Source organism: Dasypus novemcinctus, chromosome 2 (genome assembly GCF_030445035.2).
Source record: "Dasypus novemcinctus isolate mDasNov1 chromosome 2, mDasNov1.1.hap2, whole genome shotgun sequence".
Lineage (NCBI taxonomy): Eukaryota > Metazoa > Chordata > Mammalia > Cingulata > Dasypodidae > Dasypus > Dasypus novemcinctus.
The window spans coordinates 163,041,219-163,068,735 of NC_080674.1; the positions used below are offsets into that span (position 1 = coordinate 163,041,219).

The following is a 27,517-nucleotide window of genomic DNA, read 5'->3' on the forward strand; positions in this document are numbered from 1 at the left end:
GCGCGCAAGGAGTGCCCTGCCACCCAGGGGTGTCCCCACGTAGGGAGCACCAGGCACAAGGAGTGTGCCCCGTAAGGAGAGCCACCCAGCACGAAAGAAAGTGCAGCCTGCCCAGGAATAGCGCCGCACACACGGAGAGCTGACACACAAGATGATGCAACCACAAGAAACACAGATACCCGTGCCGCTGACAACAACAGAAACGGACAAAGAAGATGCAGCAAATAGACACAGAGAACAGACAACTGGGGTGGGGGAGGGGAGGGGAGAGAAATAAATATATAAATAAATCTTTTTTAAAAAGTGTAGTGAGAATTAAATGAAATTAAGTATGTGAAATTCCACTAGAGTAGCAGATTTATAGTGGGTAGATTGCATATGCTAGAATCTTTCCCTTGCTAACTTCTTTCATTATAAATCCTATATATTTTCAAAATCCTGCTCCAATAATATCATTTCCACAGAGCTCTGCCCTCTCTCCACATCTGGAAGTAAGGTCTACCATCTGAACTAACCAAACTCTACGTCTGATCATTCCTTATCACTCTCATCATTTCCAAACTTACTCTAAAGTTGCATGAATAAGTATCATCTTCCATGTTAAACTATGCAGCTCTTGAGTGTAAGCTCTGTGTCAAAGTTAGATTACATTCAGTCTAATATGTGACATAGAGTAGCTTACTAATAAATATCTTAAGTTAATAATGGTAGCTGCTATTTACTGAAAGTTTAATAGGCACTAACCACTGCACAAAATTTCAGCACTTTAAAAATATATGTCATTAATCCTTCATAACTTGAAAGATAGCTATTAATTTTACCCAGTTTATAGATGAGGACACTGAGTTTTAAAGGAGTTAGGTAACTACCTAAGATCACATTGATCTTAAGTAGCAGAGGCAGGCTTTGAACTCTAGCCAGCATCTGGCTCCAAAGCTCATGACCTTAACCATTATAAAAGAAAGACAGATGAACAGATGGAAGGAAGGAGGGAAGGAAGGAGGGAAGGAGGGAAGGAAGGAGGGAAGGAGGGAAGGAAGGAGGGAAGGAGGGAAGGAAGGAAGGAGGGAGGGAAGGAGGGAAGGAAGGAAGGAAGGAAGGAAGGAAGGAAGGAAGGAAGGAAGGAAGGAAGGAAGGAAGGAGGGAGGGAGGGAGGGAAGGAAGGAAGGAGGGAGGGAGGGAAGGAAGGAAGGAAGGAAGAAGGAAGGAAGGAGGAAGGAAGGAAAGAAAACACAACTGTATCCTTTGAACCCAAGCTCCAGTTATCCTTTCAAATTTATCTTTCTTTCTGGTTCTTATATCCCTAGTTCTAACCTCATCATCCTAGTATATGACTGGAGAGCTCAGAAGAGAGGGAAAAGAGGTACATTCATCATTTTAAAGATTCATAATGAACTAAAAGGCCAAGTCAAAATCAATTTAATATTCACCAAAGTCTTAGGTCCTTGCCTGTTTTGTTCTTCTGAATAAAACATACCTTCTCAAGTGTACATGCTGCCAGCAGCTAGGAAGAAAAAACGTAGTGAGTAATACATATTTACATAATTAGAAAGAAAAAAAACCCATTCAAGCAGGTTTCCTTTTTAACATTTCTGTTTATCCAAGTCTCTGGCTCAGGAAAAATGTTTACCTAGTATAGAAAGCATGTGTATTTTTTACCTGATAGAGGGATTTTATTATTGGAACATATATATATTTTTCATTTGGAACTACAAGCCCAGAATTTAGCAGCTGCCCACAGCACCCTAAGCCCACTAACAGAAGGAATTTTCAGTACCCTGTAAGCCCAGGGTTCTTTAGCCAACCAGCTGCAAGCCCCAAAACCATTCATGACAGTGAAAAGCAGCCCAGCTGCATCCCTTGCCTAGATTGTGACCAAGCCTTGTGGCTTTGAATGTGACAATGATTGTAATTTATTCCCTGCATTGATTCACAGAATGTGGCTCCTTGTACAAACAAGCAGACATTTTTCAATTGTGTAGTGCAACGCCTAAATTGTTTTGCAGAGAAACTGTACTTTTAAAATTAATTGAGGTGGGTATTGCAGATATATGCATTATGCATGTACAAATAATACGTCCTTGAGAAAAAAGTCCCAGATGGGTTCTTTTTAACTTTAAAACCGTGTTTTATTAATGCATTTTCAGGGAAAGAGCTTAAATCAATGACCCTACTCCCACTAAACCCAGAGAATTCAGGCAAAACAGAATCCAAGCTCTTACTTTATTCCCCACCTCCTCCTTGAAAGTAATGCCATTTCATTTTCCAACAGAGACCTTTTTTATTCATAATGTCATATTTAATCCAATCAATATACATTAGCTACAACTAATGTAAATGTCATTGCTACTCTTTTCTCAAACCATTTTTTATTTTGCAAAAACTCAGTACAGTGCAGTCTTTCTACCTCAGATTAATAAGTACTGGACAGCTTTTCTATATTTCTCTTTCTTTCTCAGCAGAGTATTATTGAACAGAGCTCTAGGACATTTTAGGGCAATGGATGAAGCAGATTCTTATTGAGTCCTTAGTGATGCTTGGAACTGCCTGCCTTTTTCATGGCAGGCCCCACTTCAATATCTCTACTAGAGCCAAGCAGAGTTGGTCCTACCCTGGCTCACTCTCTAGGTTCCCTGACTTTGTTCATATTGTTTCTTCCAATCTGAATGCCCTTTCCTCATATCCAAATTCTGCCTATAATTAAGGGTTCAGTCAAGTGCCCTCTTCCAGGAAGACTTCCTTGATTGTACCCTTATCTTGTCCTAGTCAGAAGGGCTTCTTTTATTCTAAAAATGCTCTAAGAGCTTCATATACATTTCCATTTGGACTCTGGAAATAGTTCACCTTGAAATCTAGTTGTCAATGTCCCAGTATTATCTCCCATGTAAATTGTAAGTTTCTAGAATGAGGGACCAATGAATGTCACCTATGCATCCCCTATATTAGTTAGCACAATGCCTGCAAATAATGGATGATAAATATCTAGAAAAAAAGGAAATAAGGAAAAAATGAAATTAAGAAAATGAAGGGAAGGAGAGTAGAACAGTGACAAAGAGAGAACAAGAAAGGAAAGAATGAATCAAAGACAAAAAAGAGTGTGAGAAAGGGATAAAGGAAAGGAGAAGGAAGGAAAGAAAGAAACAAGGAAGGGAGAGAAGGAAGAAGAAAGGGAGGATGGAGGGAGAAGGCATAAGTGGCCCAGAAGATGGAGTGTGGAAAGCATAGTGGTAAATAGCAACAAAGGTCCTTGATTACTGACTGCATAGTACTGAGACATCTTAGTCCATTGTACTTCTGTGGGGAAGTAGCTGGTACCCTAGGAGAACCTGTTCACCTAACTCAACTTTCTGCCTCGTGGAAATGCCTAGGACACTGGCTCTCAAAATTCAGTGTGCAAAAGTATCATCTCGGGAGCTTAATAAAATACTGATTCTCTGCAACTGGATTTCCATCCCTGCATAAGGCCCAAGAGAATCCAATTGAAGAGGACTAGTAAGGTGCCAGAGTTCTGCATTTCTAACAGCATCCAAGATAATTCTGAAGCAGGAGGCTAGGGATCATGTTTTATGAAACACTGACCTCTGAATAGCGCCAGGTTCTGTTCACCTGCAGCTGCCTCTCTTCATTGGTTGACTCTGTTCATCATCTTAGCCAGGTGATAGGTCACCTGATTCTACCTGTACATTTAGCTGAGCTGTGCTGGGAGTTTTTCCTGACCCTCAGAACCCAGAAATTGTCTCTAGATTCAGGTGCCCTGGCTTTTTGCTTAGTATGGCATCATCATCATCATCATTATTCCGTCTCTTACTTAGGGCCTTTGCCTCTTCTTTGGTGCCCACTGACATGGTCAATATAAGATTACTCACTTCCTTAGATCAGCTGAAATATACTTGCTTCCTCCTCTATCCTTTGCTATCTGTTATATCCCAGATATATGAACACAGACAGATCTTCCTAACCCCACTTACAGTCTAGTCTAAATCTCTATCCAGTCTCATTTGAAGCTGTTCATGTTCCAGTGCTGAAAGGTAGAAATCACGGCATTCTTACTTTTGTATTGTTACAAATGATAGGACAGAATGATCAGCTATGGTATAGTAGACCACTCAGCTCTTTATCAAGAGCCTGGGTTCAAATCATGATTCTGTGCATAGTCCATAAGGTCATAATAAAATTTTGCCCTCAAGGTATTCATTCATTATGTATGTTATGCAAAGTTTGCAAGTTATGCAAAAATTGTAAAATATAGGGCTTTTCAGTCATATAGAGCTGGATTCCAATCCCAGGTCTACCACTTCTTGGCTGTATGAAATGGGCAAGACATTTGTGCTCTAAATCTCAGGTTTTTTAATCTGTACAATGAGGCTAATGTGCCTACATCTACCTCAAGAAGTGGTTGTAAGGCTTAAAGTAGATAATGAATGTGAAGAGATGAGCAAAATGCCTGGCACATGGTGAGTCCTATATAAATGGTGATGATTGTGATTCATGATATAATAATGATGTTGCTGCTATCAGTATCATTGTCATCTTAAGTTTCATTTACCTTACTTGCCCAGTGAATATGGATGTACTTACTATGTTTAATTGTTTATTGGGTTGTAGACAGAATGTAAGTTTCTGGGACTCTGAAGGGAGACAAGCATGATCCCTGATCTCATCCTTGGGGCATTCGCTAAGGGAGAAGATGTTTAGATAAATAGACCTTTAAATCCAGTGTGATGAGTGGTAAAATGGCTAGGTAAAAATGCTATGTGAGTAGAGAGTGGGGGAGCTTTGAGTGGAGAGAAGCAGGACAGTAGATTTCATAGTTAAAGTAGTATTGGACTCAACCAAGGAGACTCAGATGAAACAGATGATTATCATGGTACAATGTGTTAGAGTTCCTCCATCCCCAGTTCTTACCAATGATTCTGCTGGTTCCATATTTAAATCTAATGCTCTTGGTACTCAAGGCAGGGCTCTGTGGTCCAGAATTGCCCTTACATTGTTCTTAATTGTTCATTGTTCTAGTTCTCTCTGTATTGCCCAATGGTGCCTTTTAAGCTACTTTAGTGGTAGGCTGTACTGTTGAATATTTTTTTGCTGAAATAGAGTAGGTGATAGAGCAGCTGGTCATACTCTGTTTGCCCCTAATTTGCTCATCCAGGGTCAGAACTTTGCCAAAGTGGAAATAAATCCTTTGCCCCATCTCCTTCTTGGGAATTTCACTTGCTGTGTTAATATATTATTCACTTGTTAATTAATATATATTAATATATAATATATTGGCTAAAGACAATAACATTTATTATTTGAAAGCTCGATATGCTCCAGGCACTGTGCTATGGATGTTACATACACTATCTTATTTACTTCTCCCAGAACCCTGCAAGGAAAAAGGTATCCCCAGGTAAGAAAACGAAACCAAATTGAGTTAGGTAACTCATCCATGGTCATAGAGCTGGTATATATAAAACTAAATACTTGATCCCAGATTTAATGAACTCTAAATTCATGCTCAGAACTTCTATGCTGTTCTAATGTCATGTTTATCATCTCCATTAGAAGCAGTTGGACCCAACAAGTTGGCAACTGATAATTTTGAAAGTTTAACTCAATGCTGCATGTTTCCCTTAACAGAGATAAGCCAGTTCTGGTCAGTAACAATTATCACCACTTTTTTGTTTGCATAAGTGCCAACTTATTTTGTTTTCATTCAAACCAGATTAAATATTTAGACACACTGCTTACGTTGAGTGACAAGCATTTAAGCCTTCTAAATAGATGAAACACAATGGTCAATGGCTGAATTTGTGCTGCAAAACATCTTTCTAAGCATCTGCAACTAGGTTTTCATCCTCTGCAGCTATGCAATTTGGTTCCATAGATTTTCCTTGCAGGCACCAATGAGAAAAGGCAGCCGAAATATATTCAAAGAACAAAAGAAAATGGTTTGATTTTCATAGTTGAGATTTTTAGTGGTCCTGAGGATTTGATTATGATTTCTTTCAGACATAATTACAATAAATTGTGCAACTCAACTGCCCCTATTTGAAACCTCATTTCCTGAGCATTACCCAAAGAGAAGATTGGGGAAAAACTACCCACAAATCCATGTGGTGCTTGAAATGGGTGTCTTATAAGGTCTGAATAATATTTCCTCCCTATTCTACTCTAGGTCCTGATTTAAGATCATTTTCTTTTGTGAAAGCAGAGAGGAGACTTCAGTAAAGCTTTATCGAAGTTGTCCAGAGATATTTCAACTCCTGAGAAGTGGGATTGAATTTCCTGCCCTAGTCTTCCTTCTGAGCGCTTTGGCTAGGTGAAGACGTTTATTTTAGGAAATCATATGTTTTCTAGAAGTAGTCCATCAGCTTAAGAAAAATACCAACTGTTGGTATGGATTTGGCCCAAGAGATACTCTTGCTTATTTCTGTCTGGGGCAGCCAACTCCCTGTTTATTCCAGGGAAGCCACACTGTCTGGGAGAACAAAGCAAGAACTTCCAATAGATTGGACATTGACCCTAATGTCAGTTTTAGTGAAACAGCTGAATTTTAGCTGGACATCTGCTTCCTTGAAAAATCATGATCTAGAAGCTGCCGTTATTTCTTTAATCAATTACTCATTGAATTATAAAGTGTTGAACTTTATAGGGAAGTTAAAGAACATCAAGACCAAGACATTATAATCTGGGGGTCCATAGAGCTCTACCTATAAACCATGGGTAGGTCTCAATAGCTTCATTAATAACCAGGGAATATGCACAGACTTATTTATTCTTGTATGTAAACATTGGTCACATTAGATTTCCCTCAAAGGAAGGGAGTAGAAAATTTTCATCAGGGTTTATAAAGGCTCAAAATGTTTAAGAACTATTGGATTAGAGCAGCATTTATTTATATGTATGCAAACTATGCCCAGGAAGGGCAAGTGCCTAAGATCATATAAACAGAGAGAAGCAGACCTGCTAGAATCTTGGACTTCTGATTCCTAGTCCAGTGCTAGCTGCTGCTTCTAATCTACCAACAAAGGATGGGGTTTCTTCTCTTGTCATCTTTGGAGTTGATGACTTGGTGTGAAAAAGAAGAACCAAAGCATAAAATGTGTTCCTCAAGGGCAGGATGTTTACCATCTTAAGTGCATTTATATCTGAAATAACCAGAACACGCAATAGGGTACCCAGTTGTAAGATTTGGAATAGACGCGTATCTAAGTTTGAGCTCCCCCAAATGAATACCTGAAAGAAGCACTTGGATATGAATAGCTTAAGTTGGCAGTGATCACAGGAAGCACATTGAGGGAATAAGGTAGTGAGACAGGGAAAGAAAGGGTAAAAGTTGATCACCAATGTATTAATTAGAGGGTTACCACTGTGGGCAAATAGGGCATGATCTCACAGACTTCCTTTTTCTTTAATTTTAAAGAAGCTTTAGATTACATAAATGTGACTTTGAAAATATAGAGGATCCCCATATACCTCAACCCCTCCCCCCTCCCACACTCTCCCCCATTAACAACATCTTTCATTAGTGCAGTGCATTTGTTACAATTGATGAACACACATTGAAGTATTGCTACTAAGCATAGTCTATATTTTATGTTGATTACATTTTGCAATACACTATTTTATAGGTTTATACAAAATGTAAAATAGCTTGTATCTGGCATTGCAATATAGTGCAGAACAATTCTAATGCCCCCAAAATGCCCATGTTACAACTATTCTTCCCACTCCCACTCTTCAGAACCTCCATTGACCGCTATCTTTATATCAATGTTGCAAGTTCTTCCATTACTAGAATTATAATAAGATTAATTTAGTCCATAGTTGCATTCCCACCTTATATTTGTTCATTCCTCAATCTTGAGATTTGAGAACAGTGATGCCTAATCTGTTTCTGATTGAGAGGGGGCTTAGATCCCAAGGGGTAGATGGATGGAACTGTCTTACTTACAGTTGTAGATACTCTCTGTTATATGGGATGGGAGTTGTCCATCTCCATCCTTTTGTTAGTTGTCCTGGGCGAGTCCAATGACCTGGAGAGTAGGTGTAGGTTTCAACTCTGCTGAGATTCAGGGCTCAATCAGCATCTGAACAGCCAGATTCAAGTCTCTGGAACATACATTTAATGGACATTGTGCTAATTATAGGTTCAAATAAAAGGGACAAAAGAACCATATGTAGGAAAATTATAAATGAGTCTAACTCTGATACACTGAAGAGATAAGTTATCATAATTTCCAAGGTAAGGCCCACTGACGGGGTGCTGATTTCCTGGAGTTGTCTGCCCTGCCTATAATGTCTAGATATCTCTAGAGCCCTCAAGAGCACCCCTGCTTGAGGCACTGTTTACTGTGGAAGTCAGTGAGATCCTCCTGAGATATGAATAAGAGTAACCTCTGGAATGACCCCCTGACTCACATTGAAATCTCTTAGCCTGAAAAACTCTTTTGTATTTAATATTTCCCCCTTTTGGTCTAGGTCATTTTCCAAATGCATCACTAGTTTGCACTTGTTAATAATCCCTCAGTGCCAGGGAGGCTCATCCCTGGGAGTTATGTCCCATGCCAGGAGGGAAGGTAGTGTGAGTTTATATGCTGAACTTGACTTAGAGAGAGGCCACATTTGGCAATAGATAATAGTATCTATTATATATTATCTAATATCTTAGAAAATAGATAATAGTATGGTAAGTTTCAATTTCACAATAACAAGGTTCATAAGTACAAGCATCTATATCAATGGCTGGCTTATTCGCACTGCCTATGTACTCTATTAGAGAATGTATCAGGACTCCCCAGGATGGAAATTCTGTTTGCAATTGTGTGGATCATGATTCAAGGTTTTCCCACCAGAGGGCAAAGGAGTACTTATCCTCTAATTCCTGCACCTAAGTATTTGAAGGTTTTCTTCACCAGAAAACCACCTTAGACAGAGGAATACAGGAATCACATATGGACATTGTCTATCAATAAACCCAGGGTAGACCAAGCAGATATGGGCAGAGTATCCCAACATCTGTTAAAAGGTGTTTTAGGAGTTAAATGAAGAAAGATATATCTGTGAAAATAAAATTTTAGTAATAAAGAGAGCCCAGATGTCATCCAACCCTATAACCTTGGCTTCTCCAACCCACACAAAGATAAACCCCCCCTTAAATATCACTTGAAAATAGTGATTACATCTCTGGTAATTCCCTTTTGTTTGTTTTAGGCAACTGAATGGCTGTTGTGGGATAATTTGTTACACAGCAATAGATAACTAATACCTAGCCTTTTTGGTATTTAAAAGCTGCACCCAATCTTCTATTCTGCTAAAATAGCACCCTTACTTTCAAATTTCCTTGGTGTGGTCTGTTTTTCTGTTTCTGTGCTCCGTGTCAGGACCATTCCTATATGTCAATATCCCATTTAGTGTCTATTTATATTAGCTAAACCTTCTTGGTGGAAGTGACAGAAACCCAAATTTATGCATTAAAAAGGGGATATGTTGTCTCACAGAGTCAAATTTCTGGAAGGAAATAGGAAGATTGGGCTTTAGAGACAGCTGCAACAAGGGGCTTGAGTGTCACTTGGGTTCTTTCTCTCCCTTTTCTGCTTTTTATTTTGGGTTTCAGCTCTATTTTCAAATCTTCTATGTCCAGAAACCCGTAATCATTTGCAAGAGGCTTTCATACTCAGAAACCAAAGGTTTTTCCCTGTTGGACAGTTGCAGTTTAAAATATATCTTGGGGGTAGAATTGTGATTGTTCTGGTTTATACCATGTGCCTATCCCCAGACCAATGTGACTGGAACCCTTTACCAAGCCCAGGCAGACCTTGTGTGCACTCTGTGGCTAGGGGCATATTGGGTGGAAGCTTAGAAGAGTGCAGGGTGAGCAGAGAGCTCCAAAATGAACGTGACTTTATAGACAAGGGAAGCAAATGTCTTCTGCTCTCCTAGCTGGATGTGATGTCCGTGTTGTGTTTGGACTAACACGGAATGGGCAGAGATTAATTCCCGGTTATTAGATTAGTTCATCTTGTATAATAAATAGGATAAGCTGATGAGGGATAAAATATCAGAACAAAAGGGATGAGTCAAGTGCATAGTGGGTAGAAGACCATATGAAAATCCACTCATATTTAAAGTAGAGGGTTCACTGGCATAAGGGACAACATACAAAAAAAAGAAAGTTTGGTGAGGTGAGTACTTGCTCAAGGCCACAGCTTCTCAATTGCAATACTCTGCACACAGGGAGCACAGTCATCTGTGAGGTATTAGTGATGTTCTCCTTAAGTAGTTCATTGCTGCTAATACATAAACTACCAAATGATTTCTTTTTGCTGTGTACCAAGCCCTCTAGTTAGCATGCATCCCAAGACACCGCATAGCCTAATGGTTAGGAAGAAGTTCATCTGAGAAAACAGCCTGGATTTTAATCTAGGACTTGTGATTTATTATGTTTGCAACCTTGGGCAAGTTCTTCAACCTCTCTGTATCCAATTGTGCCTCACCAAAAGATAACAACAACAACAATAATAATATTTCATAGCAGTAGTTATGAATTAAATGAGTTAATGTATTTAAAGTTCTCACAACAGCATCTAATATACACTGTGTTCAATATAGATGCCAATAATTACCATTGCTATTATCTCCATTATTTTTGAGTTGAGGGTTGTATATACTTAAATCTTCCTCATAGAAATGTTTGCATACCCTAGAATACCGTTGCCCACCTATAGAAGTTTGTACATACCCTAGGATAGCCTGATAGGAGTATGTAACCATTTGAATATCATGTGCCCCACATTTTAAGGGAAGAAGAAAGCTTGAAAATTGTTCTAAGTAATTGGAATACTTGATCAGACTCTCCAGTTAGAGAGTGACGAGGCAAGTGAGTCAGAATAATTTGTCGGATATTTTGGCTGGAGTTAGAGACCACTTGAAAGATTGCAACATCCATCTTGTCACATGTTAAAGCCTATACTGATTGCATATGAATCTATCTTCAAATAATACCAGAGCAAATATATCCTAATGCACATCCATAAGAAATGAGCATTCATTTGTGGGTTGTTGGTTTTCCAATTGCAGTAGCAAAAATTTAAACCATATTTAGGAACTGACAAATCCATCATAAAAGCTAATCTTTCCTAATGCCCATTTTTATCCAAGTACAGTGCATAATTAAGTGCTAGCACTGAGAAGCACTGTATTTAGAAAAGAACAAGGCAAGATCATCGACCACAGCTATTTATATACTCCTCCAGCTCAAATATTTCAGATTGCACAGGCTTGCTACTGACATTGCTTATTTTTTAAACCCTTTTTAAAAACACTGTATAAATCATATTTTTGAATGATATGGCACTTGTATCATTAGATCATATAATCACAAAGCTTTAAAAACTGGCAGATGCTTAAAGATCATTTAGTACACCTATTTGAGTATATGTTCACAAAACATTTTGATGATACATATTTCAAATCACAGAATGTCTTGCAGAATCAATAACATTGCAGTATGTATGGCAACACTATCCTATGGCAGTCATTACCACCTCCCTGTTCAACCTGGACAAAGCCTCAGAAGACTTTTCAGCACAGTGGTCCAACTAGCCACTTCAAATCCATTAGAATTAGCATGAAAATTGTAATCTATTACCACACTTTAATTGTGGCTAAATAGAACCCAGAATACCCTATTTCCATAATAATCTCATTATACTGTTCACAGTTCTCCTCAGCTATAAAGTATTCAATCCAGATTTGTCTGTCTCCACATTGTTTCATTGACTGTTCCATGAAGAATCAGTCCATCTCAATAAACATGTTAGTGTTGGCCCACTGGATGGAACGTGGGAGATTGTGGGCTATGATGTGGACCATTGACCATGAGGTGCAACAATGCTCAGAGATGTATTCACCAAATGCAATGAATGTCTCATGATGATGGAGGAGAATGTTGCTATGGGGGGAGGAATGGGGGGAGGGGGGTGGGGGTATATGGGGACCTCATTTTTTTTAATGTAATATTTTAAAAAATGAATAAAGACAAAAAATAAATAAACATGTTAGTGAAATACCTTTTCCTGGACCTGGTCAATGGATGCTCACACAGTGGAAATTACTTTTTTTTTTTTTAATGAGATACAATTCACATACTCTATGATTCACCTTTTATAATACACAATTCAGTGACTTTTAATACATTCACAAAGTTTTGCAACATCACCACTATCTAGTTCCAGAACATTTTCATCACCCCAAAAAGAAACCACATTGCAGTGACTTCCTTTTTACCCTCTTCCTATCCCTGGGAACACTAACCTATTTTCTCTAGGGATTTTCCTATTCTAGATACTTCTTATAAATGGAATCATACAGTATGTGGTCTTTTGTGTCTCGCATCTTTAACATAAGGCTTTCAAGTTTCATACATCTTGTACCAAATATCAGTACATTATTTCTTATGGATGAATAATATTCCATTGTATGGATACACCATGGAATATCCATACAATGGAATATTATTTTGTTTATATTAATTCTACAGTTGATGGGCATTTGAGTTGTTTCCATTTTTTGGCTCTTATAAATAATGCTACTATGAACATTCCTGTGTAAGTTTTTGTGCAGACATACTTTTCAATTCTTTTGGGTATTTACTTAGGAGTGGAATTACCAGATCATATGGCAACTCTGTGTATAGCTTTTTAAGGAACTGCCAAAATGTATTCCAAAGTAACTAAACATTTTAACATCCTCAGCAGCAACACACAAAGGTTTAAATTTCTCTACATCTTGTCAACACTTATTATATTCTGTCCTTTTTGTTGTAGTCATCCTGATAGCTATGAAGTAGTATCTCATCGTGGTTTTAATTTGCATTTCTCTAATGTTTCATGATGCTAATCATCTTTTCATGTGTTTATTGGTTATTTGTGTATCTTCTCTGCAGATCTGTGTATTCAAAATTTTTGCCCATTTTTAATTGTGTTATTTGTCTTTTTAGTGTTGACATGTAAAAGTTCTGTGGGTTGCCTTTTCCAATCACCTACTTTTCCTTCTGTTGCCTGGGCTTTCATTATGCTATCTAAGAAACCATTGCCTAATAAGGTCAAAAGATTGACTCTATGTTTTTGTCTCAGAGTTTTATAGTTTTAGTCTTACATTTAGGTCTTTAAACCATTTTGAAGTAATTGAGCACTACTTTTTGCTCAGTTTTTATATGTTGTATTTTTATGTTCATTTGTCTGAAAGTGTTTTCTAGTTTTCCTTGCAATTTCATCTTGATATATCAATTATTTAGGACTATGTGGCTTAATTTCCACATATCTGTGGATTTGCCAAATTTTATTCTGTTGTTGATTTTAAATTGTATTATATTGTGGTCAATAAACATACTCAGTATGATTCCATCATTTAAAATGTATTGAGAATTTTTTGTGGCCTAACATGATATATCATGGAGAATGTTCTATGTGCACTTGAGAAGAATGTATATTTAATGCTGTTGAGTGATGTGTTCTATAGATGTCTGTTAGATCTAGCTGGTTTCTTTGTTGTTCAAGTCTCCTAATTCCTTGTTGACTATCTAGTTGTCCTATTAATTATTGAAAGCGTGGTATTGAAGTTTCCACTATTCTTGTTGAATTATTTATCTCCCTTTAATTATATCAGATTTTGCTGTATGCATTTTGGGTTCTGTTATTAGGTGCATGAATGTTTATTTCTTCTTGAAAGATTGATTCTTTTATCATTATATAATGTCTACTTTTGTCTCAAGTAATAGGTTTTGTCTTAAAGTCTTTTTGGTCTGATATTAAAGTAACTACTCCCTTTCTTTTTGGTTACTATTTGCAAGTTATGTTTTTTTCTAACCTTTTACTTTCAGTTATGAGTTTTTTCTTAGTTTTTTTCTTAACAGTTCTCCTCGGGGATCACAATTAATATCTATCTTAGTTTTATAGGACTGCTGTAACAAAATACCACAGATTTGGTGGCTTAAAACAACAGACTATTTCCTCACAATTCTAGAGGCTAGACATTCAATATCATGGTGGCCATTTGTCAAGTGAAGTCCATAGGTGGAAGTCTGTTCCATGCCTCTTCTAGCTTCTGGTGTTTTGCTAGTGTAATAGCCAAAGGGGTGCTGAGGGAAAGTACTAGAAATCTGTCAGCTTTTATAAAGGGTTTTCATTTGGGGTAGAAACTTGTAATTACAAGGCTCTAAAGAGTCCAACTCAACATACCATAAGAGGTATTTCCTCATCCAAAGTCTGTTTATCACATATTGACACAAGATGGTGGGACATGTCTGTGAGGGTTCAATCTTACTCTTTCTCTTAAAGCTCGATGGTTCCAGCTCCTGCTGATCTTAGATGTATGGTGGAGGGCTCATTTCTTTCCAGGCTCAGCTGCTCAGGTTCTTCACAAGATCAGCTGTAAACTATCAAGTGAATGGCTCATCTTCCTGGGGCCACCATGTCTATGGCATTCCTTCCTCTTTTTTCACATATCTGCTTCTGTGTTCTTGATTGAGCATCCATTTATATAGACCACCAAGGGGTCAGGGACTCAACTCTGCATGCCCTAATGACATGGTCAAAGCCCTAATCTTGATTTAATCAAATAAACATAAAGCCTTTTAAATTAACAGCATCAAAGGGTTCATGCTCAGAGGAAAAGACCAGTTTACAAACATAATCTATATCTCTTTTTGGAATTCATAAATAATATCAAACTGCCACAGCTAGTAATCCAAGGAGTTCTCTTTTCTGTCTCTTTGTCTTTGCCTACTTTCCTCTTAAACTAAGGACAATAGTTATGTTGGATTAAGGGCTCACCGTACTACAGATGAACCCACTTTAACTTGCCTAATTCCATCTGTAAGGATCTTATTTCCAAATAAGATCACATTCTTAGGTACTGGAGATTAAAACTTTAACATATTTGGTGGGGGAGGGAGAGATGTTATTCAATACATAACAACGTCTTAACTTTTAATGCTAGCTAGAATGACTACTAATTATTTTCAATAGTATATAAAGCTGTGCTCTTATATCACTCCATTCCCTCACTCTGCTTTTGTTTGTTATTTATATAAATATCACATTTTTGTATATTGCATGCCCATTATTACAGATTTATAATCATTGTTTTATACCAGTTGTCTTTTAAATCATATAGGAAAAAAAACATTGCAAACAAAAATACATTTATGCTGTCTTTTATATTTACCTACATAGTTACACTTACCAGAAGACATCATTTCTTCATGTGAATTTGAGTTACTCTCTAGTGTCTTCTCATTACAGCCCAAAGTTCTCCCTTTAATATTTCTTCCCCATTCCATGAAGCTTATGTTCTACTGGAAGGCAGAGATGGCCCGAGTTAAGGAAACACAATAATTATAGAGTTTAATAAAGTCTACGTTATTAAGGGCAGGTCTACTAACAATGAAGTCTCTGTTTATGTTTACCTAACAATGTCTTAACTTCATCTTCATTTTTATCATAGATTTTTAAAATTTATTAAAGTATATCACTCATACATAAACATACACAAATAATAAGTATATGGTAATAGTTGTGAACTTACAAAAGAAACATATACAGCATCCTACAGGACTCATAACTCACCCTACTGCCAATACCTTGCCTTGTTGTTAAACATTTTTAACTAATGATTAATGAGCATAGTCAAAATATTATTACTAACCAAAGTATTTTCACCCAACCCACACTCACTCTACTTTATTAATATCTTTATATCATTTATATATGAACATACACAAACAATAAGTATGTAGTGAAAGTTGTGGACTTACAAAGCAAACATGCATAACATTGTACAGGGACCCCATACTTCAACCCTCTACCAACACCTTGCATTGTCATGAGACATTTGTTACAGATTATGAAAGAATATTGTCAGAATATTACTACTAATTATAGTCCTTATCTTACATTTGGTGTATTTCCCTCAACCTACCCTATTAATACTTTTAAAATATATTTTTTATGACAAGTTGTAAGCTTATAAAACAATCATGCACATGTGTGAAATTCCCAAACAACATCCATCTATCAACACACCACACTGTGGTGGAACATTTGTTACAGATAAAATAATATCATCTGATTGTCACCACATCCATAATGTATCTTTGGTACACATTCTCCATACTGCCCCATTATCAGTACAGTGCATCTTTGGCATAGATACAAGCATATTGCATTATTACTGCTAACCACAGTCCATAGATCACCCCAGTTTTATTTTTCCCATGCGTCTCCACATTCCTACCATCCTGCAGTAGTGATGTACATTTTCTCTAGCTCACAAAAGACACTCTTGCATCCGTGCAATCAACCGCAATTCTCATCCACCTCTTGATTTATTGTGCTATTCAGTTCCTAGATTATTCTCTAGCATTCTGTCACTTGGCATTTACATCCCAGACTACCATTTTCAACCACATACCCATTTATAAACTAGCTGTTACTCACTATTTGTTACCATCCCCTCTATGCATTTCCACACTTTTACATTAAAGCTAATCAAAACTTCCATATACATTAAACATCAGTAGTCCATCTCAGGCCTTCTCTTATCTCCTTTAAGGAGCTACCATCTACCACCAGGTCTTGAAGATATTTTCCCACAATTTATTTTAGAAGCTTTATAGTTCTTAATTTTATTTTTAGGTGTTTGATCCATTTTGCATTAATTTTTGGATAAGGTGTGAGATCAAGGTCCTCTTTCCTTCTTTTGGCTGTGGATAACCAGTTCTTTCAGCACCATTTGTTGAATGGACTGTTCTGCCCAAGCTGTGTAGTTTTGACAGACCAGCCAAAAATCATTTGACATACATGTGAGGGTCTGTTTCTGAGCCATCAGTGTGATTCCATTGGTCTATATATCTGTCTTAATGCCAGTACCATTCTGTTTTTACCACTATAGCTTGGTAGTATGATTTAAAGTCTGGAGATTAGGGTTCACTTTTCCTTTTATGATGTTTCTGGCTATTCAGGACCTCTTACCCTTCCAAACAAATTTGCTAATTGTGTTTTCAATTTTTTTTTAAATGCTGGTGGAATTTTATTGGGATTGCATTGAATCTATATATCAATTTGAGTAGAATTCACATCTTAAGGATATTTAGTCTTCCAATCCACAAGTATGGAATGTTCTTCCAGTTATTTAGGGTTTTTTAAAATTTGTTTTAACATTGTGTTGCAGTTTTCTGAATACAAGTACTTTACATTATTGGTTAAGTTTTTCCTGACTACTTGAGTTTTATCTGTCATATTTTATTTTCACCACTCTTTTGAGACTTTTAGGTACTTTTATTGATATAATCTTCATTTCTAGACTTTCTTCCAGGCCTCTCTCTCCTGTCTTTTCTTTTCAGGCTCTAGCACACCCTTTAGTATTTCCTGAAATTCTGGTCTCTTGCTTAGGAATCTCTCAGTTTCTGTTTATCTGTGAATATTCTAATCTTGCCCTCATTTTTGAAAGACAGTCTTTCTGGATGTAAGATTCTTGGCTCGAAGTTTTTCTCTTGTAGTATCTTAAAGATATCAGACCACTGTCTTCTTGCCTCCTTGGTTTCAAGTGAGAAATCAGCACTTAATCTTATTGGATATCCCTTATATGTCATGCCTTGCTTTTCTCTTGCTAGTCTCAGAATTCTCTCTTTGTCTTTGGCATTTGACATTCTGATTAGTATGTGTCTTGGAGTTGGTCTATTCAGATTTTTTCAGATGGGAGTACGTTGTGCTTCTTGGACATGGATATCTATGTCCTTCAATAGGGTTGGGAAATTTTCTAACATTATTTCTTTAAATATTCCTTCTGCCCCTTTTCCCTTCTTTTCTCCTTCTGGGATACCCATGACACATATGTTTGCACATCTCTTGCTATCATTCGTTCCCTGAGACTTTGTTCAATTTTTTCCATTCTTTTCTTCATCTCTTCTTTTGTATGTTCACATTCAGAGGCCATTTTTTCAAGCTCACCAATCCTTTCTTCTGCCTCCTCAAATCTGGTATTATATGATTCCAATGTTTTGTTTTTAAAGATTTATTTTATTTATTTATCTCCCCTTCCCCCACCCCTGCCCCAGTTGTCTTGTTCTCTGTGTCCATTTGCTGCGTGTTCTTCTTTTGTCTGCTTCTGTTGTTGTCAGTGGCATGGGACTCTTGTGTCTCTTTTTTTTGTTTTTGCATCATCTTGCTGTGTCAGCTCTCCATGTGTGTGGTGCCATTCCTGGGCAGGTTGAACTTTCTTTCCCACTGGGCAGCTGTCCTTATGGAGTGCACTCCTTGTGCGTGGGGCTCCCCTATGCAGGGGACACCCCTGCATGGCAGGGCACTCCTTGCGCACATCAACACTGTGTGTGGGCCAGCTCCACACAGGTCAAGGAGGCCCAGGGTTTGAACTGTGGACTTCCCATGTGGTAGACGGACACCCTATCCACTGGGCCAAGTCCACTTCACCCAGTGTTTTTTAAATTTCACTTATTGTGCCTTTCATTGCCATAAGATCTGCTATTTTTCTGTGCAAGCTTTCAAATTCTTCTTTGTGCTCATCCAGTGTCTTCTTAATATCCTTAATCTCTTTAGCCATCTCATTGAATTTATTAATCAAATTTGTTTGAACATCTATGATTAGTTGTTTCAACTCCCTTTTGTCATCTGCAGACTTATCTTGTTCCTTTAACTGGGCCATAGCTTCCCATTTCTTGGCTTGGATTGTAATTTTTTCTTGGTGTATTGGCATCTGGCTTACAAGGTATTAATTCTGGGTACAGGTTTTCTCTTTAATTTAGGGCTTCCTGCCCTTTTTCCCTTGCTGGTTGTACAGTAGGAGCCAAGGATGTAGTTGGTGCTATAAACTGTGGAGGCTCAAGCTTCCCTCATTGCTCTAGGGACCAATGAAACTTCTCCCAACTTTCTCCTTTCCCAAGAGTAGGGACAGAGTCACAGCTGTATGGAATAATACAAGTCATACAGGCCTAGACTGTAGTTGCCCAGAGAGACTGGTGAGGCTTCATGACTCTTTCCTGCCTGGGTTGGAGATGGAGCTGCAGGTGGGGGAAGGAAGCTATGCAGTACAGGTCCAAGTAGACTGCAGTTGCCCTGGTAGACTTCCAATTATTCAGTCTGTGCCAGCTAAAGGTAGCTGCAGTTACCCTGATAGGCTGATGCAGGGCCTGTCAGCCTCCTTTCTGCCAAGGGTGGGGCTGAAGCCTAAGCTAGGACTGCAGGCTGATCTGGGTGAAAGAAACTGGTTCCCTCCATCACTGTGATTTCAGTCATGGCTTCCCCTCAGGCTGGGGGTGGAGTCAAAATGGCAGCCACCAGCCTCTTTCTGACTTGGGCAGATTCACACTGCAGCTGTTCCCAGAGTTATAGCTTAGCCAGCAAAGTCTACTAAACAGTAGCCAAAATCAGTGGCCAACTGTCTTCTCCTCCCCTGTTTTTGGGAAATGGAGCTTCCAATTCTAGCCACAGAATAGCTCCTGGGACAGCTAGCACTGCCAAAGTAGGAAAATCACCAGCCTCCATGGCTTGGCTGGTAATTTTCTGGAGAGGCTGACACTGGTAACCCCAGCTTCCTCCCTCCCAGAGGTGGGGCTGCAGCTTAGGCTAGACCAGCAATGTGATGTGGATGGAAAGAAGCCAGTGCCTACCAGCACTGTGATTTTCAGTCTGCCCTGTTTCCCCTTGTGTCAGGTGTGGAGTTAAAATGGCAGCTACTGGGAAGCGAACTTGGCCCAGTGGTTAGGGCATCCATCTACCACATGGGAGGTCTGAAGTTCAAACCGTGGGCCTCCTTGACCGGTGTGGAGCTGGCCCATGCACAGTGCTGATGCGCGCAAGGAGTGCCGTGCCACACAGGGATGTCCCCACACAGGGGAGCCCCACGCGCAAGGAGTGCACCCCATAAGGAGAGCCACCCAGTGGGAAAGAAAGTTCAGCCTGCCCAAGAATGGCACTGCACACACGGAGAGCTGGCACAACAAGATGAAACAACAAAAAGAAACACAGATTCCTGTGCCGCTGACAACAGAAGTGGACAAAGAACTTGCAGCAAATAGACACAACTGGGGTGGGGGGGAGAAGGGGAGAGAAATAAATAAATAAATAAATCTTTTTTTTAAAAATGGCAGCTACTGACCTCTTTCTGACTTCAACCGGCTCTAACATTAGCTGTTCTCAGGATTATACTTTAGCCTGCTGAATTTACTCATCAGTAGTTGAAGTTGGTGCCCAGCCATCTCTTTCTCCCCTGTTTTTGGGAAGTGGAGCTTGCAATTCCAACTGTGGAATAGCTCCCGAGGTGGTTTGTGCCTCCAGTGGAAGATGGGTACCTGCCTCCATGGCATGGAGAATTCTGTTTACAAGTCTACAGATGGGCAGTCTCCTCCTCTCATTCCTTCAAGGAAGTGGCAGGATGCTTTTCTGGTCTCCTGGAGCCCCCAAATAGGTGCTTCAGCTAGCTCCCGATAGCTCTGGGTGTTAACTAACTACCCTGTATCAGGAGCTGACTCTGGGAGTTCCTTATTCTGCTGCCAGCTTGCTGGTTCTCTCACCTTCAATTTTGAAAGACAGTCTTACTGAATACATAAATTCTTAGTTGACATCTTTTTCTTTCAGCACTTTGAATATCCCAATGCCTCTAGCCCTGGGTTTTTAATGAGAAATCAGCTGTTGTTATTATTGAGGATCACTTGTACATAATGAGTCACTTATTTCTTCCTGCTTTCAACATTCTCTTTGTCTTTGGCTTCTGACAGTTTCATTACTATTTGTCCAGGTGTGGATCTCTTTGATTTTATCTTACCTGGAATTTGTTGAGCTTCTTGGGGGCATACCTTCATCATTTAGCCAAGCAGCTTATGATCCACCTTAGCCTCCACTTCATGCTTGTTCAAAACCTCAAGTTTAGCCAGATGTGAGCTCTTAGGGCCTTGTCTTCCCTGAATATTTACACAGCCCTGGGCGTGCACATAGCCCTTTGCACAAACATGGCCTTCTAGATTGCCAGGAATATGTTGAGGTCTTTCACAACTCCCTGTTGGCATCTCATTTCCCACGCTTTCCTTTTAAGTGTTTTGGTTACATCTCATATTTGTTCCAAGTGTTGTTAACCACCTCAGGGTACTGCAATGTCCAATAACTGCCTCTGGTTGTCTTCAACTAATGCTCTCAGGGAGAAGTCTTTTTACATTGGACAAGCTCCCAAGACAGGTCAAATAAATGCAGCTTTGTAAATGGAATCTTCCATGGAGCCACCAAACAGGTAAAATGATCACAGTTCTCTGGGAATGGGGCTTTGAAGGAGCTCGACCCTATTTGTTCCCACTAGAGACTGCCAGGCTGATGGTTTCCACCATCATTGCCATCTGTTGGTTTTCAAGGCTACTGTATAACTGAGGAATTGGGCATGCAGATAGGGCAAGTTAAAATGCCACAAAGTTTGCTGTTCTTACCAATATTCAGCTGGCTGTCTTAAATAAGTGCTCCTTTTAATGCTGTAAGACTTTGGTTAACCAATGCATTAGGGTTCTCCAGGGAAGCAGAACTGACAAGAGATACCTGTAAATAGTATGCAATTTTATAAAATTGTCTCACACAACCATGGGGATTCACAAGTCTAAATTCCATTGGGCAGGCTGCAAACCAGGGGATCTGATTAGAGGTGGGAAATCACATTTCCTTTTAAGGCCTTCAACTGATTGGATGAGACAACACTCATTGCTGACAGCAACTTCCTCAGTTGATTGTAGTTGTAACCAACAACCTATGCAACTAACTTATTGATAATTAAAGTCTATGAAATGCCCTTGTAGTACAATTAGCACAGTGTTTGCTTGACGAAACCACTGGGCACCATTACCTGGCTGAGTTGACACATTAACCTAACCATCACAACTAACTTCCAGAGTTCTAAGAATGTTGTTTCTGGCAGTTTTTTGCCAGTGTTCTTGTTGACTTTATGGAAAAGAGGATTTTTGGAGATCCATATTATGCCATTTTCATTGATAGAGCAAATTAGTTTTATATTTCTTATATACACTTAATAGTTTATATAGCTCATATGAATTTCTAGAATCAGAAATCCTTACCATAGCTTTCAAAGCCCTACATGATCTGATTCCCTGTTTACCTCTCAAAACTTATCTCATCCATCTTTCCTTTACTCACTGTGTACCATTCCTTTGGTTTCATTTCTGTTCCTCAAACACCCAAAGCCACTATGATAGCATGACCTTTGCATTGGTTATAATCTCTGCCTGGAATTTTCTTTCTCTAGAAGAGATTTCCCATCCTTCTGGTCTCACTTCAGATCACATCTTCTCAGAGAGGACATCTCTGACCATTTTTTCTGACATAGCTCTGCTACCTATAGCCCTCGTACGTGCAGTTAATCTCTATCGCCTCACCCCTTTATTTCTTTCACAGCCTTTATTAAACTCTATAATTATCATGTTTGCTTAATGTGGGGTATTTCTGCTTTCCAGTAGAATGTAATGTCATGAGAAGGGGAATCTTCTTGGCCCTATGCATCCCTATATTGCTTTGTCTAGCACAATTACTAGCACATAGATCATTAAATGAATAGATGGTTGAATGAATGAGACTACACTGAATTCGATTTACTATCACTATCATCCCTCTGTTTAAGATCCTACTAGAATATCCTCTCTTTTTAGTTAAATTTCGGGACAAATCAACCAAAATATGATAAGGAGGTAACTAGCTTAAGAAGGTGACTAGAAATACCTTGAATTTCTTTTAATGGAAGCAATTATATAGGAAAGAAAGTGTTGCCTAAGACTTGGGATAGATTCCTCAAATTTACTGTGACCTAGAACAAGACACCATTTTTATGTTTCTGTTTTCCTCATCTATAAAACCACAAGATTGAATCAGAGGCACTCACAGTGTCTGTCAGCCTCTACCCTCCTGTTCCTGGAGTCTCAGAATGCACTCTGTTGACAATTAGAGAGAAAACTGCTTAAACTTCAGAAAGTAAAATTGATTTCAAATGCTACACAATGGAAGAACAAATATGAAACACCAGGATACCACTTTAACAGAATCTCTTTTATGTCCATAATGATACTTTAATGTTTTTTGCCAGGGACATTTTGAGGTTTATAGCACTAAAATAAAATGTATAATCTTTCATCTGGTTAACTAGTTTATGGCTATTGTATTTTAAACTACTCTGAGATACCAATGGGATTAAATTTGCTGAGTTTCTTTTAAATGAAATAAGTTGTGAATCAAATCCACTAAACGATTAAAAGGATTAGAAGTTGGTCTTCATATGGCTTACACAATAAAATGGAATATTTCTCTGGTTATTAGCAGCTATGGCTCTCGTCTCAGAAGACCAATTTAGGGTCATGAACTTTATAGGGCTCTTAAATCATGAAATACATTTAAAGAGCAACAAATACCAAGGAAAATTACATCTCTGAAGTAGAAAAAGGAGTACTAACAAAATGCTGGTATTTCTAGATCTGCTTAATGAAGTTGGGATCCTTAGGTTAGAGTTCAGATGCATGAATCAAGTAAATAATCTGTGCATATTTTTGCAAGTTATAATTTCTCAAGCATCTTTTCTGTCGATTGAAATTCCCCTGTGTGTCTAGCACAATGTGCTTTATTAAGTAGGCAACTTGGATATAGGCTAAATGGAGATTTGGCCATTACCTAGTCCACATGTAAACAAGAAAAGTCCTTCTTCATCAGAGTCAGGCTGCCTGGGAGCTGGACCATGCTGCCTTACCCAGTATTACACCCTTCCTTCAAAAGCACTTTGAATGTACCGTATGGTTGGTACATTTCTTACATCAGAAGCCATGAGGGGATGGAGAGAATATAGTAATGCTGTGCAAAGGCTGGTCTTTAAAAACAACAACAACATTTGTTCTACTCAACTAGATTAAAGTAAAGATTATTTAGAGGTCTTTCACTCTAGTCTAGGTCAGAGTTTCACAATCTTGGCACCATTGACATTTTGGGTTGGATGATTCCTTATTGTAGGGTGCTGGACCTGTGTACTATAAGATGTTTAGTGGCATCCCTCAGCCCTACACCCTAGATGCAATAGCAACTCTCCCTTACCAGTTATGACAGCCAAATATGTCTCTAGACATTGTCAAATGTCTTGTGGGGACAAAATTCACTCCAATTGAGAACTACTGGTTTAGGGGTATATTCTTCTGATACAAGAGTAACTGAGAAAAGAACATTATGGAGTATGCCAATAATCAAACTAGTCCAGGTCCTTCAGCTTTGGACCACTATCTTTGACCCAATAGAATGACATTTTATTCATTTAACTATTGTTTCTGTTATATATACTACATGAACACTTTAGCATAATAATGGATATACCCAAAAGAATGACATTTCATTCATTCAACTACTGTTTTTGTTATATATACTACATGAACACTTTGGCATAGTAATGGATAATTACTGAACGAGTTCTCTGAGCTGAGTATTTAGCATGTTTTAATTCATTTAAGCTTCCTAAGAACCTAGAAGTATGCAGGCAAGCAACTGTGGAGCCTAGATTTGGATCTGGATATTGTTAACTCTCCAAGCTCTTTAATCCCCCACACATTCCTTTCTGTTCCCAAAACCTAAGAAATTTGATGGATAACAGAATATAGAGGGTGAGCAATACAATTTCTGGAGTCAAATGTCTAGATCTGAATTTTGTCTCAACCAATTCCTAGCTATATAAGCTTGAGCAAGTTACTATAGGCTCAGTGTTTTAATCTATAAAATATACCCCCCTCAGAGGATTACTCTGAGAATTAAATGAGATAATATATGTGAATGCTTGAAAATGCCTGGCCCACAGTAAATGTTCACTTACTATGAGTTCAGGTTTCAAATTCAAATGTGTAGAATAAGCAGGCAATGACCAGGAGTAAGCTGGGCTTAGGCATGACATTAGGGAGTGGTGGGGACTGTAGCATACTAGACAGGTCACACCCTATCTATAGATTTTCTGGGTAGTTTTTAAAAAGCAAATATAAGTCAAATAAATCCTATAGAAAGGATGGATTGGGATCATGAGCCCCAGTTTATTGGTGAGATAACCGAGGCCAAGAGAAGCAGAGGGGACTGCCAAGGTTGTACTGTTTTTCAGTGGTCAGGTTTGACATGAAACCCAGACATCCTTTTATCTTTGGCCAGGGCTCCTTCTACTGCCCTGGATATATCTCCTCCCACTCCCTGCAAAACATCTCTTGCTTTTATTGCTGTAAATGAGCTCTGATTTCCTACTGGCTGAAAAGATTTATTCATAGAGGTACCTTAAGCAGTGCTTGAGGGCATGGGCTTGCTCTTACCAGGGCACCCGAGCATTTAAATTGCTCCCCACTGGGCATCAGAACCCCCTAGTGACAGATTGCAGGGTGCTCCAGCATGAGGATTATAGTTTTCTACAAGAATGAAAAGGGCCATGACTTGTGAATAAATACAACCGCCAATTAGACTCCCTCGGCACTATATTTAATTTAGAGTCCTTAAAACAAACAAGAATTGTTGTATTTTAAATATTGGATTTTTTTAAGTCTACCACCCCTTAAACTATTTCTTGCTTTTGATCCCAAGGCAAATGGTTGGTGGCACTTGAGAATGGAAAATATTTCTGGATCTTAAAAGTCCAGAAGAACCCCTTATATTGTGCTTAAATTTCCAAAAGTTCCTGTCAGTTTACAATACAACCATTTCTCCCATATCATACACACACATACGCTCCACACTACTCACTGCTTATTATTATCCAGTAGGGCAGGGGACAAAGCTGTTTTATTCATCTCTGTATCCTTGGCCCACAGAACAGTGCCTGGTAAAGAGTAAGTACCAAATAAATATTTGTTTAATTTATAGAACATGTTTGAAAACTTACAATTAAAAGGGGCATGTTCTCTTTCACAAGTAGCCAGTTCTACTTTATTTGACCTCATATTGGTATCTTCTCTTTCAGTCTTCTTAATTTAATCCTTGTAACTTCTAGCTATTGATCCTAGGATTGGTCCATATTGACAGTGTATATAAAGAACTTCTACCTATTTTTCAAGCACTTGAAGACTGATTATATAATTCCTCAGTATCTTTTCTTTTATAATCCAATATCCTTTCATTCTGTCTATGACACGGCTTCAGGTCCCTCAAACACACTGACCACCCACCTTGAGCTATGTAACAATTTTGTCTTCATTTAAATTCTGTATTATAGCCTTCCTGTTGGCCTTCAGTATCCATATGCCATTTCTTACATAATATAGGTACATGGTTCTATATATACTATAATATAGTTTATATTATTTACAGAATATGGCTGTTCTGGTAAATGAAATGGGAATACAAGTGATGCATACAACTTCTCAATCATAATCTTAATGGAAGGTATTTTTTCCTTCCCCTTTTAATCCAGGTGCCTGGATTATGGATGTGGTGACAAGGCATCTTGAACCATGCAGATAAGGGGCCACATCTTAGGGACAGGCAGGACAACAAATTAAGAAGGAATATGGGTCCCTGGATGATCTTATGGAGCAGAGATGTTCTGCCAGCCATGGACTACCCACTTTTAGAAAGTTACCTGATGGAGAAATAAACCTTTCTTATTTAAGTCACTGTGCACTTAAGACTATTACACGCAGCTTGACCTACAGCTTACTAACAGTACCAGAGCCCTGCATTTTGGTTCCAGAGGTGAAGTTCAGCAGCTAAAACCTAGCCAAAATATATGATAGCATTGCTTTAGTATTGGGGAGTACATGGAGAAGATGTAAACATTGTAAGCTAAAGCTAGTCACCGTCGTTATGCCAGGGGCTGTCTCAGAATGCAAACTGAGTGCTCTTCGAGACTTCAGTTTGTTACTAAAACTTCACTATATTTCTTCATCCCAAATGCAAACACCATTCCTTTCTGTTGTAGTCACTAACCTGCTATTTAAAGCATTTTTCTCCCTCCTTATAACCAGTTGTTTTCTGTGTGAAAATTATGCCTCCTGAATTTATTTCTTAAAATTTTGGTTGTTTTTAACTGAAAGGCCAGCAATACTATCTCGTAGAATATCATGAGGGATTTCCCTCAAATTCCATGTTCATGAACTAATCACATATTGAGGGACAACTGCTCAATTGTTCTCAAAGGAAAAATTCCCTTAATTGAGCATTCATAAAACAAAGTATTTTCTTATTGTTCCTCCAAATATAAAAGTGATACCATCATTGATGTATCTGCACTTCCGGAAATAATTTATCTGATTCTTTTTTTTTCTGGAATCTAGACCAAGGTTGAGCAAACTAATGCCCATGGGCCAAATTCAGCCTTCTGCTTTTTGTAAATAAAGTTTTATTGGAACATATAGCCATGCTCATTTGTTTATGTATTGCCTATGACTGTTTTTTGCTACAATGGCAGAGTTGGATAGTTGCCATAGAGATTTTATGGCCTGCAAAGACAAAAGTATCTACTATTAGGCCCTTTG

General features: G+C 38.5%; 1 pseudogene; it reads right to left on the reverse strand.

The window, feature by feature from the left end:
* LOC101432512 (ribosome biogenesis protein BRX1 homolog pseudogene) overlaps positions 1 to 27,517 on the reverse strand; it is a 78,214-nt pseudogene that overhangs the window by 27,469 nt on the left and 23,228 nt on the right.